Source organism: Sus scrofa, chromosome 8 (genome assembly GCF_054392235.1).
Source record: "Sus scrofa isolate SSC_HxYL_T2T_F1_AM1 chromosome 8, Sscrofa_HxYL_maternal_Yorkshire_Landrace_v2.0, whole genome shotgun sequence".
NCBI lineage: Eukaryota > Metazoa > Chordata > Mammalia > Artiodactyla > Suidae > Sus > Sus scrofa.
In genome coordinates, this window is record NC_139390.1 from 84,201,562 (window position 1) to 84,220,579 (window position 19,018).

Consider the following 19,018-nt stretch of genomic DNA (forward strand, 5'->3'; position numbering starts at 1 on the left):
CTTTTTAAAGAGGACATATTTGGAGATACATTCCCTGTTCAGTTCTTGTTCTTGAGAGGATTTGAAAATCTCTCTTGACGGTTTGTCTCCTTTTTAGCAGCAATTCTCAAACCACATTACTCGGTTGTCGCTAAGCTTATATCAAAGGATGGCACTTTTTCTCAGTACAAAGGAAAGGAGCAATAACTTATGAGTTCTTGAATATCCAGTTTTTCTCCAACAGTTGTGGTGCATTGACTTAGGAAATAGCCTTGGGACCACATCTCAGGCTTTGTTTCAGTCTTTCAAAATAATAACAATATTGATCACCATTCGTTAATCTCTTGTTTATTTCCGACTTAATTTCTGCCAGTAGGCAAGGTAGTATGAATGCCTGAAACAGTTAAGAACTTCATGTTGTCAGTGACATCCTTACCAGAGGCAGAAATCACTTAACTTGCTGTGTTTGTTTTGAGGGTCTGTAACATCAGCTTATACAGTTTGACTCCTGAATCTTAGTTGTATTTATGGAAACAAAAAGATATTGCTTTTTCCCTTTTATAGTGTAAAAGGCTTACATTTTTATTTGCTATTTATTGTACTTTTTATTTGATCATCACGGAGTACTCTCTTAACTTACTGCATAAGTGGTTTTTCTTATAAATGTTTGAACACAGATTTGCAAGGATGTTTACAAATTCTTGATCGCAGTTTTGTCTGCTCTTAGTTGATTATGTCATAAAGGTTGAGGAGAGAGAAACAGTGAGCAGTCTTTCCTCTTTACGAGGCTGTTTGTTCCTGGGGAAATGGAAGAGAAGTTGTTCTCTAAATCCTTTTACAGTTTGCCTGATAGTCAGTCTTATTCCCATGAAATTGTCAGTGTGTCTGTCACCTGGAGTTATTACTGAGAAATTTCTTCTGCTTATTCTTTATCCCTCTTGATTCCTCCAGCTTAATTAGTTGTACTACTATCAATGCCACATCTATGTCTGGGAGACTTTCTTACAGCTTTCTATTGAAAGATCATTTATCTTTTTAATTTCCCATGTATCATATTTAGAGATTAAGAATCTTATAGCTCTAGATAAATATGACCCGCTTTATTATTGAAGCCCTCATGCCAGAAGCTTTAAGTCTTTGGATATCATTATTAATATCCCCATCAACTGTCACCCACGTGTATAAAGAACCGTTTAAAGTCATATAACACCTAGCTTTCTAAGTACATCTTCCTTCCCCTTTCTATTCCATTCCAGTTTTTTTCTTTTGACAAGCAAAATTCTGACTTGTTAATAGGAATGTGATATTTTTACTTTCTTTCACTATTTAAAAGATAGATCAGCAATGTGCCATTGTGAAAAGCCATCTTGAGTGTGAGATGGGGGTTAGGCAGAGCCGAGTTCCAGCCCCAGTGCTGCCCTTTGCTGGCCTGGTGGCCCTCGGCAAGTTACTTACCCTCTAGGAATTTCAGTTTCCACATTTTCGAATGAGAATAATTGCAGGATTGTGGGGGTTAGGACTGCTGAGGCACATGGAATGGAAGTTGGTCAGCACAATTCTGATTATTACCAATTCCTTCCGGTTTGGCATAGATCTGGTTGGCCGGACCAATATGTAAACTTCATAAATATTTTTCTTAAAGAACCAGGAATCTACTTCTACAATATTTTAAATTGGAAAAACTGAACTTTAAAATTTGAATATTCAGAATTCCAATTCATGTAATCTTTTTTTTTTTATGGTTGATTTATAGTGTTGTGCCTATTTCTGCTGTATAGCAAAGTGACCTAACCATATGTATATATGGGTCCTAACCCCCACAGTCCTGCAATTATTCTCATTCGAAAATGTGGAAACTGAAGTTCCTGGAGGGTAAGTAACTTGCCCAGGGCCACAGGCCAGCAAAGGCAGCAATGGGGCTGGAATTCGGCTCTGCCTAACCCTCACCTCACACTCAAGATGGCTTTTCACAACGGCATATTGCTGATCTATCTTTTAAATATATATACGTGTACATAGATATATATAAAAATATATATACATATATACACACACACACACACTCTATTTTTATATTTTCCATCATGGTCTATCCCAGGAGACTGGATATAGTTCCCTGTGCTCTACAGTAGAACCTTATTGTTTATCCTTCTAAATGTAATAGTTTGCAGCTACTTAAAAACTATGGAATGTTTCACAAATTTGCATGTCATCCTAGCACAGGAGCCATAATAATCTTCTCTGTATTGTTTTGATTTTAGAATATGTGCTGCTGAAGCAAGCACCAGGTCATGCAGTCTTTTTTTTTTTTTTTTGATTTTTTTTAGGGCCACACTCACAGCATATGGAAGTTCCCAGGCTAGGGGTCAAATTGGAACTATAGCTGCCGGCCTACACCATAGCTACAGCAGATCCGAGCCTCATCTGTGACCCACAACAGAGCTCACAGCAACACTGGATCCTTAACCCACTGAGTGAGGCCAGGGATCAAACCCTCATCCTCATGGATCCTAGCCGGCTTCGTTAACCACTGAGCCACGAAGAAAACTCCACAGTTCATGTAGTCTTACACCTCCATAAATATTAAAAACCTCAGCCATTACTTATTTAATCAGGGCTTTTATTTTTAGTAACATTTTTAAGTGAAAGCTTTCTTAGATATAACTTACTATCATACAATTCACCTATTAAAAAAGTGTACAATGCAATAGTTGTTAGTATATTCACAGAGTTGTATAACCATCACCGTAATCAATTCTGGAGCATATAAGAAATCCTGAATTCTTTCACCCTCAACTGTCATCCTCCCCAGCCCTAGGAGACCACAAATTTACTTATCTTTCTATAGATTGCCTATTCTGAACATTCCACATAACATGGAGTTGCTGAATATGTGGGCCCTTTGTGACTAGCTTCTTTTACTTCACATGTTTTGGAGGTTCGTCCATGTGTAGCGTATGTGAGTACTTCATTCCTTTTCCTTTTTATTGCTGAGTGATATTACATTGTATGACCATATCATATTTTACTTATCCACTTCCCAGTTGATGGATTTTTGAGATGTTTCCTCTTTTTGGTATTATGAATAACGCTGTTATGAATGTTTGTGAACAAGTTTTTGTGTGGACGTGTATTTTCATTTCTCTTCCATTACATCTATGAGTAGAATTTCTAGGTCATATGGCAACTTCATAGTTAATCTTTTAAGGAACTGCTGGGCTGTTTTCAAAGAAGCTACGCTATTTTGCATTCTCACCAACAGTGTATGAGGGTTCCATTTTCTCCACATCTTTCCCACTTTTACTATCTTCCTTTTCAGTTATAGCCATCCTAGTGGGTATCAAGTGGGAAATTCTTAGCTGCATCTTAAACTTGAATATATGAACTTTCATAATATCTCCTCAGTGCTGAGAGTGTTTGAGAAGTTAAGCCTCATATTGCAGAATCTCCTCCTTATTGAATACCTAGAGAACAGAACCTTCCTAGACTTTTTTAAAAATTCTTCTGATCTCTATTTCATCGTCTCCTGATTTGCAGTTTCCTGTTTCCAGCAGTTCTCGTGGGCTTCTCAGCTTCCCTCTGGCGGTCCCTCTCTAGGGATTGTAGCAGAGTAAACACATCCATAACGGCCTTTTCTTTTTGCCTTTCCTTTGTCCATCCTTCTCCTTGAGAGATTTTCTCCTAACAGAATTTTAGATTATGTTCCTAAAATCAATCCCCTTCTTGGCATTTATGTACTAAGTTCTCAGGATAGATTGTTTCCTCTTCATAGCTTTTCATCTGTCATTTTTTGAGCATCTCGTCCTATCTTCTCTATTCTCTAGTCCTGAAGTGTTGATTTTAGGAATGATGTACACCTCTTAAGTCTGTTCTCCTTTGCTCTTAATTTTTTTCTTTATCTCTGTGTGTGTGTGCGTTTTCCTTTTTATGGCCACACCTGTGGCATATGGAAATTCCCCCATCAGAAGTCAAACCAGAGCTGCAGCTGCAGCTTACACCACAGCCGCTGCAATACCTGACCGAAAATGCACCTGTGACTTATACCACAGCTTGCAGCAATGCCGGATCCTTAACCCACTGAGTGAGACCAGGAATCAAACCCACGTCCTCACAGAGACTATTTTGGGTCCTTAACCTGCCGAGCCACAGTGGGAACTCCTCTTTTTTTTAACTTGTGTTTTAATAAGTCTATCAACTTACTTTGTTATGGCCACACCCAAGGCATGTGAAAGTTACCAGGCTAGGTATTGAATCCGAGCCACAGCTGTGATCCGAGCCACAGCTGTGATCCATGCCACAGCCGTGGCAACACCAGATCCTTTAACCTACTGTGCTGGGCTGGGGATCAAACCCGTGCCTCCACAGCAACCCAAACTGCTGCAATCGGATTCTTAACCCACTGTGTCACAGCAGAAATTCCAATTTATTTTTTAGAGTCAGTTTTCAGCTGTGACTATTCTGTTTTTTTGGCCTATCTGCTTAATCCTTTTTTTTTTTTTTTTTTTGGCCACACACATGGGATGTGGAAGTTCTCAAGCCAGGGATGGAACCAGCACCACAGCAGCAGCCTGGGCCACTGCAGTGACACCACAGGATCCTTAACCCGCTGCCACAAGAGAACTCCTGTTTAATCTTTTATATTCACAATCATATTTGACTTCCAAGAACTGTTCCTTATTCTCTGGTTGCTTTTTCATGGCAGAATCTTTTTCTTTTATAGGTGTAACATGCTTTTTCATGTGTGAGGGTACCAATTAGAATATCTTAAATGTTCTATTCCCTAAATTTTCTTTCTCTTTGATCCAGAAATGATGTACATTTCAGTCTGTTTTATATTGCTGATTTTCCTTAGATATTTGCTTATCACTGCTTATAGGTACATGTTTATGAGTAAAAGACTGAATTGACTGGTATAAGTATTGGGTTTATTTCTCCAAAAATGCTTTCTTCTGGAGTTCCCATTGTGGTACACAGGAAACGAATCCGACCAAGAACCATGAGATTTCGGGTTTGATCCCTGGCCCGAATCCAGCGTTGAGAATCCAGCGTTGCCGTGAGCTGTGGTGTAGGTTGCAGATGTGGCTAGGATCTGGCATTGCTATGGCTGTGGCGTAGGCCAGCAGCTGCAGCTCTGATTAGACCCCTAGCCTGGGAACCTCCATATGCTATGGTGTGGCCCTAAAAAGGACAAAAGACAGGGAAAAAAAAAAAAAAAAAGCTTTCTTCTGAATGCTGTAACTGCCCAGTCAATGGGTATATTAATTGGTGCCAATAGGTGGCCTTTCCTGTAGGGGAGGAGGAAGGTGAACTCAGGTCCCCCACCCCCAAATTACTAAAATAAGGAAGTGTTATTCTAGGGGTTAGATGTATCTGAAGTGAGCAGTTTACTGCATTTGACCTCTAGGGCCTGTCTTTCCCTCCAACTCTCAGTTTCTGGGACCGAAGTCACCTCACATCCTAATTTACCTTAAATTCTACCCTTTTTGGAGTTCCTGTTGTGGCTCAGTGGTTAACGAATCTGCCTAGGAACCATGAGGTTGTGGGTTTGATCCCTGGCCTCGCTCAGTGGGTTAGGGATTCGGCGTTGCCGTGAGCTGTGGTGTAGGTCAAAGAGGCGGCTCCAGTCTGGCATTGCTGGGGCTCTGGCGTAAGCTGGCAGCTACAGCTCCGATTAGACCCCTAGCCTGGGACCATGGGGTAGGCTGGCAGCAACAGATCCGATTAAATCCCTAGCCTGGGAACCTACATATGCCACGGGTGAGGCCCTAGAAAAAGACCAAAAGAAAAAAAAAAATTCTACCCTTTTTCCCTCTCAAGCCCCAAGTCCCTTACTAGGAGCCTTCCCAGGCTGGTTGCCAGATTTCTGTCTACAGCTATTTTCTGCCTTAGCTCAAAAGGGAAGACCTGACCAGCTCCTAAGTGTATTTGGTTGAGAAGTGGGTGGGGCACTGCTGAGTAGCTGGATCTGGTAATTTGAATGCAACTTTTGAATTAACTGTCTTCTTGGTTGTTTAAGGGCCCCCCTTTTATTCTCTGGCTCAGAAGGAACCCCCTAGGGAGAATATCGGTTGAACCTCTGATGTCTTAGACTCTAGTAGTTTCTCAATGCCTAATCCATTGATGACTCTCATTCTTGGGTTTGGTTTTTTTGTTGTTTTTTTTTTAGTGGGGGGGGTCATTAAATGTTGTTATGTTTCCATTCAAAGGTGTAACCTCTCCTTTATTGTCATCTCACATTTGGAAGGAGGGGAGGTGGGTGTAATTACTTATTCAGCCATCTTGAATGAGTCAAGTAAACATTTCTGTGTGATTTTTCTCTTAGAAGCCTCAAACTTCATATATCCTACACGTGAAACCTTCCTGCCCATGCTCTCCCCTTGCCTCCTTCCAGTGCTTCCTTCCTAACCTCTGTGACTGGCAGCACAAGCCCTGTACCGTGTCGTTACTCCCCCTTCCTCCCTCAGCACATACTGTCCATTCCTGATCCTGTCTCTTTCCACTCAGCCCTGCCACGTTCATTTCCTCTTTCTCCTCCTTTATGTCAGGCCTTTAATTCCAGTTTATACTGTTCTTAACGGCCTCTCTCCATTCGTCACCCCTCTACCACCGAGTCCATCCCACCAGGTTAACTTTTCTCCATGCCTACAGAAGGCACAGATGCTAAGGAATAACATTCATGAATTGCCTGAAGTGATCCTGACTTAGTTTTGTAATAGCATTCCCAGTGTATTTTCCTCACATGCTGAGTTCTACCTGCAACTAGTTTTCTCAACACTTTCCCTTGGTTCTTTGCACCGTCACACTTTTGTACATATGATTCCCTAAACTTAGATCCCTCCATTCCTTTTTTTACTTCTCAAATTATGCCAACCTAAAGCGATGCTCAGAACGAATGGTATCTACTCTGGGAAGCCTTTGGAGATTTCTTAGTCACAACTAAACCTTCCATTTTAATTCTGTATTTCAGTAGCTCCTGGACATTCATTTATTTTAGTATTCACCATGTGATTATTGACTAGCAACCCTGTAAGTCCAAGTAGTTTGCATGTCAGGTGATGCAGGAATTTTTTTTATTTCTGCTGCAAGGCAAGTACACCTATGCAAGTGACTGATAAAAATTGTAGTGAAGGATGAAAACATAGTTAACTCATGCTACAATGATACACACAGGGAATAAATGGATTTTGATGAAATTGTTATTTGAGAGAAGTCTGAAATTTGTGCAGCTCTTTTGTTAAAGATTGCAGATTGTCACAATTCTCATTGATATGTCAATCAAGAATGTTAAGGTTCTTCCACAGTTTTTGTACTCACTTTATGCTTTAGAAATGGTTTGTTCTTGCATCTCAACATGGATTGTGAGTTTGTCGAAAGCAGATTTTATTGTGTTCCATCTGTATTCCTCAGTCTTTCATCCTCCAAGATAGTTGGCATTATCTTTGATTCTTTTTTCCTCTGGCCTAGAGCCGAGTGGATCAGAGAGATTCTACCTGAGCAAACTGAGTCAGAGAGTGGCTAAGCTCCATCTCACTGCCCTGCATACACTGGCATCTCATCCACAGCTGTGTGTGAGGAAAGTACACACCACCTTACTATGGTTTCTGACCAGTAGAATAGGGCCTCCATTTCGTCCCCATATTGCTGGACCTGTCCCCTAATCAAATGATCACTCTGTTTCTCAGACTAATTTTATTTTTTTAATTCAAATATAGTTGATTTACAATGTTGTGCCAATTTGTGCTGTACATGTATATACACACTTTTTCTTCTCTCTCTCTCTCTCTCTTTTTTTTTTTTTTTGTCTTTTGTCTTTTTAGGGCTGCACCCGTGGCATATGGAGGTTCCCAGGCTAGGAGTCTAATCAGAGCTGTTGCTGCCAGCCTACGCTGCAGCCACAGCAACACCAGATCTGAGCCGCGTCTACGACTTACACCACAGCTCTCGGCAACGCTGGATCCTTAACCTACTGAGCGAGCCAGGGATCAAACCCATAACCTCATGGTTCCTAGTCAGATTCATTTCCGCTGCGCCAGACAAGAACTCCATACTTTTTCTTTTTTTTTTTTTTTTTTTTTTTTTTTGTCTTTTTGCCTCATACTTTTTCTTATGTTATCATCTTACATCATGTTCTGTCCCAAGAGACAGGATATAGTTGCCTGTGCTGTATAGTAGGACCTCATTGCTTATCCATTCTAAATGTAATAGTTTGTGTCTACTAATCCCAAACTTCCAGTCCATCCTACTTCCTCCCCCTCCCCCTTGGCAACCACAAGTCTGTTCTCTGTGTCTCAGACCTAGTTTTTAACTGCCTATAGTGAGTAGTTTAATCCACGAATGATGCAAACAAACATATTTAACCCTGTGTCGATGAATCTGGGTGTGGAGTAGTGTTGTGATGACAGGCAAACCTAAGATATCTCTAAGACTGGTTTGCATAAATGATGCATAAGCTCCTCTGCAGTCAATTTCTGCTGTCCAGCTAATGTACCTTACAGTTCTTTATCCTCATCACCCAGTGTTTTAGCTTTGTGTGTCTTAACCGTCATTAAGAGTGGACTTTGGGGAGTTCTCCTGTGGTGCAGTGGGTTAAAGATCTGGTGGCGTCACCACAGTGGCCTTTATCACTGCTGTGGTACAGGTTCATTTCCTGGCCTAGGAACTTACACATGCCATGGGTGCAGCCGGGGGAAAAAAAAAGTGAACTTTGCATCGCAACAGAAAAATGGCTAATTGTATTTGAAACTCAACACCCTCTGTATTGCTCTTATAAAAATTTAGTAACTCTCTCAGGTCACTTTATTCTTTTTAAAAAATTTCACTTGGAAGATACAGGAATTGACAACAAACCGTATTCTACCATAATTCAAGCTTGTCTCATAATCCATTAATTTTAAAATTAATTGTTCCTACCATGATGTATCAGTACCTATTCTCTGTTGATCCCATAAATTTAATGCTAGTAGCACGATAATTGAGAGCACTAGGTAGTGAACTGAAACTATTTGCCCAGCTCACACGTCTTGTTATAAGACGCCCAAGTCAAAATCTTCTGTATTCTTAGGAATTTATGAGAGGGTGTTTGTTTTGTGGAGCTGAAGAAAACCTCAGAAACAGTTGGAAGGAATTTGAGGCCCTAGATTCAGTCTCTAAACAATGCGCCATCTGATACTGAAATATAAGTGTGGCTTGTGGTGAACAGCATTTCTACACATTCACCCTGTAGTTCATCCAGCAAGTGGGACCTCCAGCTTTCTGATATAGTGGAAGGAGCCGGGACTTTGAGGTTCATCAGATCCAGAGTTAAGACTCACACTCCCTTTTTATCTAACTAGCTTCTCTGAGCCTCTGTTTCCTCACCCCTAAAATGGAAAAGGCTTGTATGGAGGGACTTCTGTGAAGATGAAATGTGTAGAATGCCTCTACCAGTAACACTGGTAATAGCTGTCATTGGTGGTGGCGTTATGCTGATCGCCAGTGCTTGAATTTATCTCAGCTGTTTCTTGTACCCTGGGAGCCACAGAAGGGGACCCTTGTCCAGCTTCCTGTGCTTCTCTGTGATAGTTGCAGGGCCTCCCCAACCCTTCTTAAACAGTGCATGTTTCATTACACGAACACGTGTTTTGCTAATTCTGCAACTCTGAAGTAGCACTTCAAAATGCTTTCACTCCAAATCCAGATTATTTGAAGCTTTTCCATGGTAATATATATAATCTCTCCCCTCTAATCAACTAATAGCACAGTCTCTTGCCTCTGTCAGTTAGTAATAACCAACCTCCTGCCCCCTCCAAAAAGCACGAACAGCACAGAGGTGTCCAGTTTGGAGAGGTGCTGGGGAGGTTTCCTACCAGTTTATGCTCTCCTCCTGTGTGGGAGGTGCTCTGCCAGGCATGACAGGGCATAGGAGGCCCAGTCTTAAAAGGACATGTTATGGCGGAAGTGTCAAGACATAAAGAGAATTACAACGTGAATCAAACGGTGATAAGCGCCAACAGGTGCGGGGCACTATGTGTTTTGGGGGCATCTGGAGGGGAAGCATTATTTCTGCCCATGGGAAACAAATAAGGCTTCACAGCAGAGCTGTGACTCGGGCCTCCCCTCACTCAGAAGTCCTGTGTGTTGAGAACCATGAAAGTCCTAACTGAGCCACACAGCTGAAGAGTAGGGTGAGGCCACTGGGCACGCTCCTGGTTTATGTCCCAGTGGCCTTTGGAAGGTGGATATTTGGGTGGCAGTTTGTTAATAAAGAGAGAGGAGCTCCTTTTGTGGCTCAGTGGTAATGAACCCGACTAGTATCCATGAGGATGTGGGTTTGATCCCTGGCCTCACTCAGTGGGTTGAGGATCTGGTGTTGCCGTGAGCTGTGGTGTAGGTCACAGACTGGGATCTGGTGTTGCTGTGGCTGTGGTGTAGGCCAGCAGCTACAGCTCCAATTTGACCCCTAGCCTGGGAACCTCCAATGCCACTGGTGCTGGCTTAAAAAGCAAAATGATAATAATAATAATTTTTTAAAAATAAAGAGGAAGGAGATGGGTGGGCTTGAATGTGTAAGAGGAGTACATTTTCTGCCCCTAGGTAAGGGAATGTGGGCAGGCCTGGATGTGGCTTTACCTTTTCTTGATTAAAAGAAAAAGTTTTTTTCATCATTCCAAATTAGAGGCCAAGACTGCCCCACTGTGGATAAAAATCTGTTGGAAGACTCAGATCATGAAAATCCTCAGCTGTGTAGGAAAGGTTTGCGCATGAGAGCAAGGTGCCTGGTATTTGGAATAAGGTGATCTCCCCTTTGTTTCCTGCTTCCCAGATAAAGGAGTCTCTTGGTTACACTGGTTTCTCATATTTGCTCATTTTGCAGAGTCAGTTCTACAAAGGTAAAAGTTTGTTGCGACATCTGCAAATTCATCCTGAACTAAAGGAAGAGGAGATAATAAACATGGACTTTGCACCCTTTAAGGGGGAAAAAAAAAGTCATCTTTATTTTTACCCAAACAGCTGAAAAAGCCACCCATGGTTAGAGACGTTACCTGTCCTTTTGACACTGAAAATAGCACATTTAATCTTTGTTTTCTGAAGTCTTGTAAAAGAAATCCATGCCATCCTAAAATACGGAGGCAAAGGAGTTCCCTTCTGCTCAGCGGAAACGAATCTGACTAGCATCCATGAGGACGCAGGTTCAATCCCTGGCCTCGCTCAGTGGGTTAAGGATCCGCCGTTGCCGTGAGCTGTGGTGTAGGTCACAGACATGGCTCAGGTCTGGTGTTGCTGTGGCTGTGGTGTAGGCTGGCTGCTACAGCTCTGATTAGACCCCTAGCCTGGTAACTTCCATATGCCGCTTTTGTGGCCCTAAAACAAAAAAGACAAAACACACACACACACACACACACACACACACCAAAAAAAAAAAAAAAATGGAGGCAGATTTCAGGAATTTCATAAACAGATGAAATATTAATATATGTAAATTAATATTAATATTTCATATGTTTAGTTTCTTTCTTGCACTCATATATCCTATTCAGAAAATTCATGTTTGAAATCTTGAGTCTCAGAAAATGACTATGAGGATGAAACTAGGAAAGAGGCTTTAAGGTGTGGGAGGGCTGCCAATCCCTGGTTAGCACAGTTTTTCATCCTAAAGGAACTACCTCTGTCTGCTTTTAGTTCTTTTTCTCCCTTTGGCTGCTTACTTTTAGGGCTTATTTATCACTTTTGTCAGAGACTGCAATGGGAAAATGAAACAAAAGATGAAAATCATATTTATTAATTTTTCATAGTAGCCCTTGGTTTTAGGTAGGGGAAAGCCTGGAGCCATTGGATAAGGAAAGATTTGGAATTTATTTATTAGTGCATTCCTGTTCTCTTGACCAGTAATAAGCAAGAAAAAAATCCTACAGAATTAAAAAATCCATATTGGACAAAGGATAATTAACTTTTTAGATAATTCTACCCACATATTATGAACTCTATAATATTCTGTGTCCCTCATATTATCATCATAATAGTAAACATTTATTAGCATTTTTCGTGGTCAGCAACCATACTATCCTTTATATGCATTTCTTCATTTATTCCTCATTCAGCTTGAGGAGATGGGTATTATTGTTACACACCCCCCTTTATAGATGTGGACGCCAAGGTTTACAGAGGCTACATGTCTTGTTAAGATAATTCAGATAATAAATAAACAGTGGAGCAAGAACTCAAACCAAAGCCTGTCTGACCTAAGTCCTGCTCTTAATCTCTGTCAAGGTTGTCATCCTGACCTCCCACTAATGGGAAATTGTGACCCAGAAGTGGAGACCTGGAAGCACCACGTATATTCACCTTCTTTGTGGAATCTCTGATTCTAAGATGCGTAGATTAACCCAAACAATGCAGAATCAAAGATAAATAAATGCTGAGGTTAAAGAAAGGACACTTTTAATATAATCTTCAAAGATCAGGATTTGACCGGTTTGAGTTGGGAGATTCTTTCATCATTACTCCCTGCTTCCTTTTGTGTTTGGGTGTCAGGCCTGGCTCTACACCTGCTGGAGTTTTGTTCATTAGAACAGTGCTACCTACATGTTAGACGTGGTGCAGGACATGGAGATGCAAATGTCAGCTCTGTCAAGGGGTCTGGGGTTCCCAGAAGAGTGGATGGTGACAGTGAGAGAGCATTGCTCACGCTAAGGTATGAGACATCAAGTCTTATTTTGTAAAAGATGTTTTATCCTCAAATTAGTTTGAGAAATGCTAGTTAATAGAAGTTAAACAGATTTTTTAATTGCAAGATTTCTTAGAGCTTTTAAGATACTAATATGCTTTGTGACTTTATGCTTCCCAGAAGTTTTTATAATTTGGGAAACACTGAATACAATCTCTGTTATTGGGTCACTTTCCCAGGTTACTTTCATGGTAGCATATCTTATTCCAGGTAAAATTTATGACTCTTTTAGAAAAACCCTTAGGAATAGCCTAATATTTTGGGTTTTTTTGTTTTTGATTTTTGTTTTTCTATTTCTTGGGCCACTCTCGCAGCATATGGAGGTTCCCAGGCTACGGGTTGAATCAGAGCTGTAGCTACCGGCCTACGCCAGAGCTACAGCAACACGGGATCCGAGCCTAGTCTGCAGCCTACACCACAGCTCATGGCAAACCCGGATCCTTAACCCACTGAGTGAGACCAGGGATCGAACTCTCAAACCTCATGGTTCCTAGTCAGATTCGTTAACCACTGAGCCACGATGGGAACTCCAGGAATAACCTAATATTTTGAATATGGCTCTGATATTTTTAATTTGGCAGTTGGGGAGATACAGATTTATATTTAACTAAAAGGGCTTTTTACCCCTCTTTAAAGCACAAGTTTCACTTGCTGGAAAAAGAGTGAGATTTTGTAAGATGAGGAGTTACAAAAGTACTTAATAGAATCACTAGGGAGCTTGAGGTGGGGAGCAGCAAGGAGGGTTGATGACACCTGGTTGCCAAGCCTGCTTCCATTTCTGCTCCCCAGGTCACCTTGCCTCCCAGGACCTGTCCGGCACTGAAGAAATGTCCATCTTCCTAAAGTACCAAATTCATTTTGGGGTGAAAAGGGGCAATGTAGATGGTGGCTCTGATTTTTCACCTCTGAAATAACATAAAAATCTCAAATCATAAAAAGCCTATTTCTATAATGGGTTGTACTCAACCATCAAAATGATTCATTTGAACCATTTAAAGGAAGAATTATAAAAAAAGAAGTAGCAGCCTGTTTTCAAATAGCTGATTCTTCTTCCAGTTCAAATGTGCTATAGTTGTTTCTCCTGTGTGTAGTTTAGTTTGGTGAGAACGGCCTTGAGATAGAAGAATAGACCAAATGTGAATAGCCCAAATGTTTTAGGGCAGAGGTGACTCTTCAATCACTAGGCTGTTTATAGAAAGTGTAAATGTATGGGAATTCATAGCAAGACACACTTTTCATAATGTCAGACATATCGAGGAACCAGCTACAGCCTAAAGGATGTAGGGCAGGAAAGGGAATGGGGGTACATTGGATATTATCATTATCAACAAACGCTACCAGAGGGTGGACTAGGAGGCAGAGTCTAAGACAGAGTCCTGACTTCATCACATGCACGGATAGGGTAAGGAAGTAGACACATGCCTAAAACTGTAGCTAATGATACAGTATTATTTAGTATTGCTCAGCATCACGTGACTGGTATAGCTAGTATGAGAGTTCAGATAGGATGGGGCAGGCAGAGTAATGGAATCCGCCCCCCAAAGATGTCATGTCCAAATCCCCGGGACCTGCAGGTATGTGACATTGCATGGCAGAGAGGAGTTAAGGTTCCTCATCAGCTGATCTTGATGTAACATGATTTTGGATTATCCCATCAAGTCCAGTGTGTTCCTAAGGGTCTCTAAAGTCAAAGAAGGAGGGAGAAGAGGAGTTCAGAGATTTAAAGATGCTGCATTGTTGGAGGAAGAGGCCGCAAGCCAAGGAATGCAGGTGACCTGGAGAAGTTGAGAAGGGCAAGGAAGCTGATTCTCCGCAGAGTCCCCAGGAGGAATATAACCCAACACACACCTTGATTTTAGCCTAGTAACACCTATTTTGACTTCTCACCTCTAGAGATGTAATGTAATAGTTTTCTTTTCTTGTTTTTTGTTTTTTTGTTTTTGTCTTTTTAGGGCTGCATCTGAGGCATATGAAGCTTCCCACGCTAGGGACTGAATCGGAGCTACAGCTGCCAGCCTACACCACAGCCACAGCAACGTGAGATATGAGCCACATCTGTGACCTGCGCAACAGCTCACGGCAATGCTAGATCCTCAACCCACTGAGCGAGGCCAGGGATTGAACCTTTATTCTCATGGATACTAGTCAGATTCGAGAACTCCCATTTGTTATTTTAAGCCACAACGTTTGGGGTAATTTGTCACAGCAATTCAAGGATGCTAAAGAGAAAGAAGATTTAGGGACAGTTTTAGGAAGAAGGTAGCCCTTGAGCCAGGCATGAAAAACAGAGTAGTCGTGGCAGAAGTAGAGTTGTAAAATGTATGTCCCAGTTACTGAGCTAAGCTCTTTACACTGTTTATTTTTTCTGACAAAAGCTCTATATTGTATCCTTCCACATTTTGCAGGTGAGAAGACTGGGATAGGTTTAGAGAGGTAAGGTCAGTATGAAGTCAATGCCATGCACTAGTAGTCACTACACCTAGTTAGTAGCTGGCCCTTTTTTTTTTTTTTTTTTTGTCTTTTTGCCTTTTCTTGGGCCACTCCCGTGGCATATGGAGGTTTCCAGGCTAGGGGTCTAATCGGAGCTGTAGCCACCAGCCTATGCCAGAGCCACAGCAACGCAGGATCCAAGCCGCGTCTGCAACCTACACCACAGCTCACGGCAACGCCGGATCGTTAACCCACTGAGCAAGGGCAGGGATCGAACCCTCAACCTCATGGTTCCTAGTCGGATTCGTTAACCACTGCGCCACAACGGGAACTCCAGTAGCTGGCCGTTTAACACCAGGTGGCAGCTGACGTTTTTCGAGAACCCACTGTGCCCAGGCAAGGTTCTAAGGACGTCACTGTCATCGCCTCATGGAATCCTCTCAGGGTCTGTGGCATGTAGTGGTTTGGAATTTTCCTGAGGCATGGATTTATCTGGCCAGCAATGTAGCTGAATTGGAAGAGAAGAGATGGGAGCCAGAAAATCCAGTTGAGACACAACCGTCCAGACAAATGCTGATCCAGAACCTAGAATGCAGGTAGAAGCAGTGGGCACAGGGAGGAGAACACAGATTCCAGAGACAGTCTGCTGCTTTGTTGAAGCGTAACTCCGGTGTTCAACCCCCCCTCCCCAAATTCTCCCTCCCTGTGATTAGGGTGCTACGTTTTAATGAGTTGAGACACTTTATAATTAGAAGTAATGAAAGGCATGAGTATAGACAGTGCTGTAGACCAGACTTTTCCACTTAAACATGAGGCGTGGGTAGTGCTCATGTAAACGTCTCTATAATCTGCCTCACTCTCCTGCAGTGGTAACTCACAGAGTTGTCTTCAATTCCTGAGTGTTTTAGACCAAGAGAGCAGTAACTTTCTTACATGAGTTCAACAACAGATGTATATATTTATCGAAAACCTACCATTTAAAACAGCAATATCTTAGTCACCGTGGGAGCCTCAAAAGTGGCTGATAGTCAGTTTGGAAACACACCTTAACAAGACTGGTGAAATGGAGTTAGAGGAGATGAATACAGGTAGGAATTAGCTGGTGCCAGTAATTTGTAGAGTGAATGCTGGATTCTTTTCAAGTAGACATATTTGCAGTTTTCTTAGCCTACATAAGGAACCATTTAAGGGAGTTCTCTGGTGGCCTAGTTTTTAGGACTTGGCGCTTTCACTGCTGTGGCCCTCGTTCAGTCAGTCCCTGGTTTGGGAACTGAGATCCCCACCTCAAGCTGCTACACACCATGGCCAAAAAAAAAAAAAAAAAAAGAAAATTAAAATTAAATAATATCTTTACTTTTTTAAAGATTTTTATTGTTTCCATTATAATTGCCGTACAGTATTTTGTCCATTTTCTACTGCACAGCAAAGTGACCCAGTTACACATACATATATATATTCTTTTTTTCACAGTATTCTCCATCGTGCTCCATCACAAGTGACTGGATATAGTTCCCTATACAGCAGGATCTCATTGTTTATCCATTCCAAATGAGTAGTTTGCACCTATTAACTCCAGAGTCCCAGTCCATCTCTCTCCCTTCTGCTAAAAAGAACCATTTTTTAAAAAGCCTCTGAAGTTCTAATCTCAGATATGTAAAATTCCATCCATGTTCTATTTGGGTAGAACTAGTTTTGCTATCTTTAGGTCATTAGAGTAAGATTTGTGAACCTTGAATATATTCTGTCTTCTAATGAATGAATTCATTTTTAAAAATTTATTCTGCTTCTCATAAATAAAGAGATAATGCTATTGTTGCTGCAAAGAATTCTTCCTCAGGATGTGTGGATCTTCTAGTTAATATTGAATGGCACAAAGCATTTATGTAGGAGTGGTCATTTTTTAAAAATAGCATAAACTGGAGTTCCCATCGTGGCTCAGTGGTTAACGAACTCAACTAGTAACCTTGAGGTTGCAGCTTCAATCCCTGGCCTCACTCAGTGGGTTAAGTATCCGGCATTGCCATGACTTGTGGTGTAGGTCGCAGACGCAGCTCAGATCCCGCGTCGCTGCGGCTGTGGTGTAGGCCGGTGGCTATAGCTCCTATTCGACCTCTAGCCTGGTGTGACCCTAAAATATGCTGCTGGTGTGGCCCTAAAAAAGACAACAAGACCAAAAAATACCATCAACTATTCATATCCTAAACTGGAGTATGTAAGTAATGCCTGGGAGCATGATACAGAATTCCGTCACAGATAACAATCATTCGAAAGAGAGATTTTAGTCAAGGAGGGATGGATTGGGAGTTTGGGATTAGCAGGTGTAGATTGGTATATATAGGATGGATAAACAAAATGTCCTTCCACATAGCACAGGGAACTATATCCTGTGATAAACCATAATGGAGAAGAATATGAAAAACAATGTGTGTGTGTGTGTATCTGAATCACTTTGCTGTATAGCAGAAATTAACACCACATTGTAAATCAACTATACTTCAATAAAATTTAAAAAATCATAAGAGATTTTACACTCCAGTGTGAGGTGTAAGACAGATTCATACTCTATTGTGTATCTATATATATTCATTCCCATGGACTGAGTCTTCCCACTAATTTCAAAGAATGATTAGGACCTTTTGTTGCTGACTTGAGTTAGTAGTGTAAGTCCCTACCCAATGGGGTGTGATTTTTCTCTCCAGTTAAGTGATCAAAGCCAGATACTCAAAGCCTGAATGCCTTCCAGTAGATGGCCATTCTTCTTAGTTTTAATCAAAGCAAAAGATGACATTTGCATTTTTGTCATCTTCGTTTCAAAGTGTTTTTCCTATTATTGGATTCAGAATCACCCTGAATGGTTAGTGTCAGTTGAATCTGTCTAGCCGTTTCCCAGGAGTTGTCCCTGCCAGAATTGGGACCTATTTCTACAGAGGTGGCATACCACTTAAATATATAAACATGGCATCATGCATGTCCATATTGCTTAGAATCAGAGATCATTGTACCAGAAGATTCTGGGTAACCCCTCTCACAGAGTCACTCCCTGTGGTGGCGTCCCACCACTCTCCTGATTCCCCAGACCCTTGAGGCATCTCGGGCTCCCCTGCTACCTCTTTTACGTGTCCCCAACAGCATTCATGCACATACAGCCTTCAGCACTCTTTGCACCCGCCTGCTTCTACCTTTGTTCTACTTGCAGGGTATTCTTCCACTTCCTAAATTAGCTTTATTGACCAGGGGACTTGGACGAATAGAGACAAGGAATGCAAGTGGGGTGTGTGTGTGTGTGTGTGTGTGTGTGTGTGTGTGTGTGTGTGTGTGACATAGACCTATAAAACTGAAAGACTTTGACACAGCCATCCAGCCCAGCCAGTTGCTGTGCTCACTGGGCCCCTGGAGTCCTCGCATTATCCACAGCAAACATGCACCATTTGGCAACTAAATTTTAGAGTTAGAGCATTCTTGTTTTTAATAATTCTTTAATTCATAGAAATGGTGAGACTTTGGGCTCGTAAGTTATTTGTGTGGATTCTGAGTATGTAAAAGTTTGGGAAAACTTTGCAAGTATATTTTCTCCTAATTATTTAAAAATTTGAAACTCTTAAAAAAAAATTTAGGGGACGTGCCGAAGAGTATCTGATTTGAAATAAATAGAATCCATAAGGGTAAAGCATGGTATATAGTCAAGATGAGATTTCCTTGTGTGCTATAGATCTGTTCTCATTTTTCTTAAGAGGATTTTAATACGAATGTGTTATTGTTGTTGGCAAGATCGAAGTCCCACATCTACCCTCAGTGCTTTGTTTTGTTCAGTCTTAGCTTTTGGAACAAAATAACCACTTATTATTTTGCCAGAACTTCAGCATCACCACTAATGTATTTCTTGACAATTGCACAATGATCTCGGCT

General features: G+C 41.4%; 2 protein-coding genes and 1 non-coding gene across 18 annotated transcripts in view; 2 read left to right on the forward strand and 1 right to left on the reverse strand.

Moving 5' to 3' along the window:
• Positions 1-19,018, forward strand: part of GATB (glutamyl-tRNA amidotransferase subunit B) — a 685,553-nt gene that overhangs the window by 529,234 nt on the left and 137,301 nt on the right. The gene's annotated exons all lie outside the window — the stretch shown is intronic.
• The window catches only part of SH3D19 (SH3 domain containing 19), a 186,994-nt gene that overhangs the window by 60,208 nt on the left and 107,768 nt on the right, over positions 1-19,018 (forward strand). The gene's annotated exons all lie outside the window — the stretch shown is intronic.
• Positions 2,158-2,264, reverse strand: LOC146400914 (U6 spliceosomal RNA). Its single transcript, XR_014813910.1, has one exon. It is a non-coding gene; the product is annotated as a U6 spliceosomal RNA (small nuclear RNA).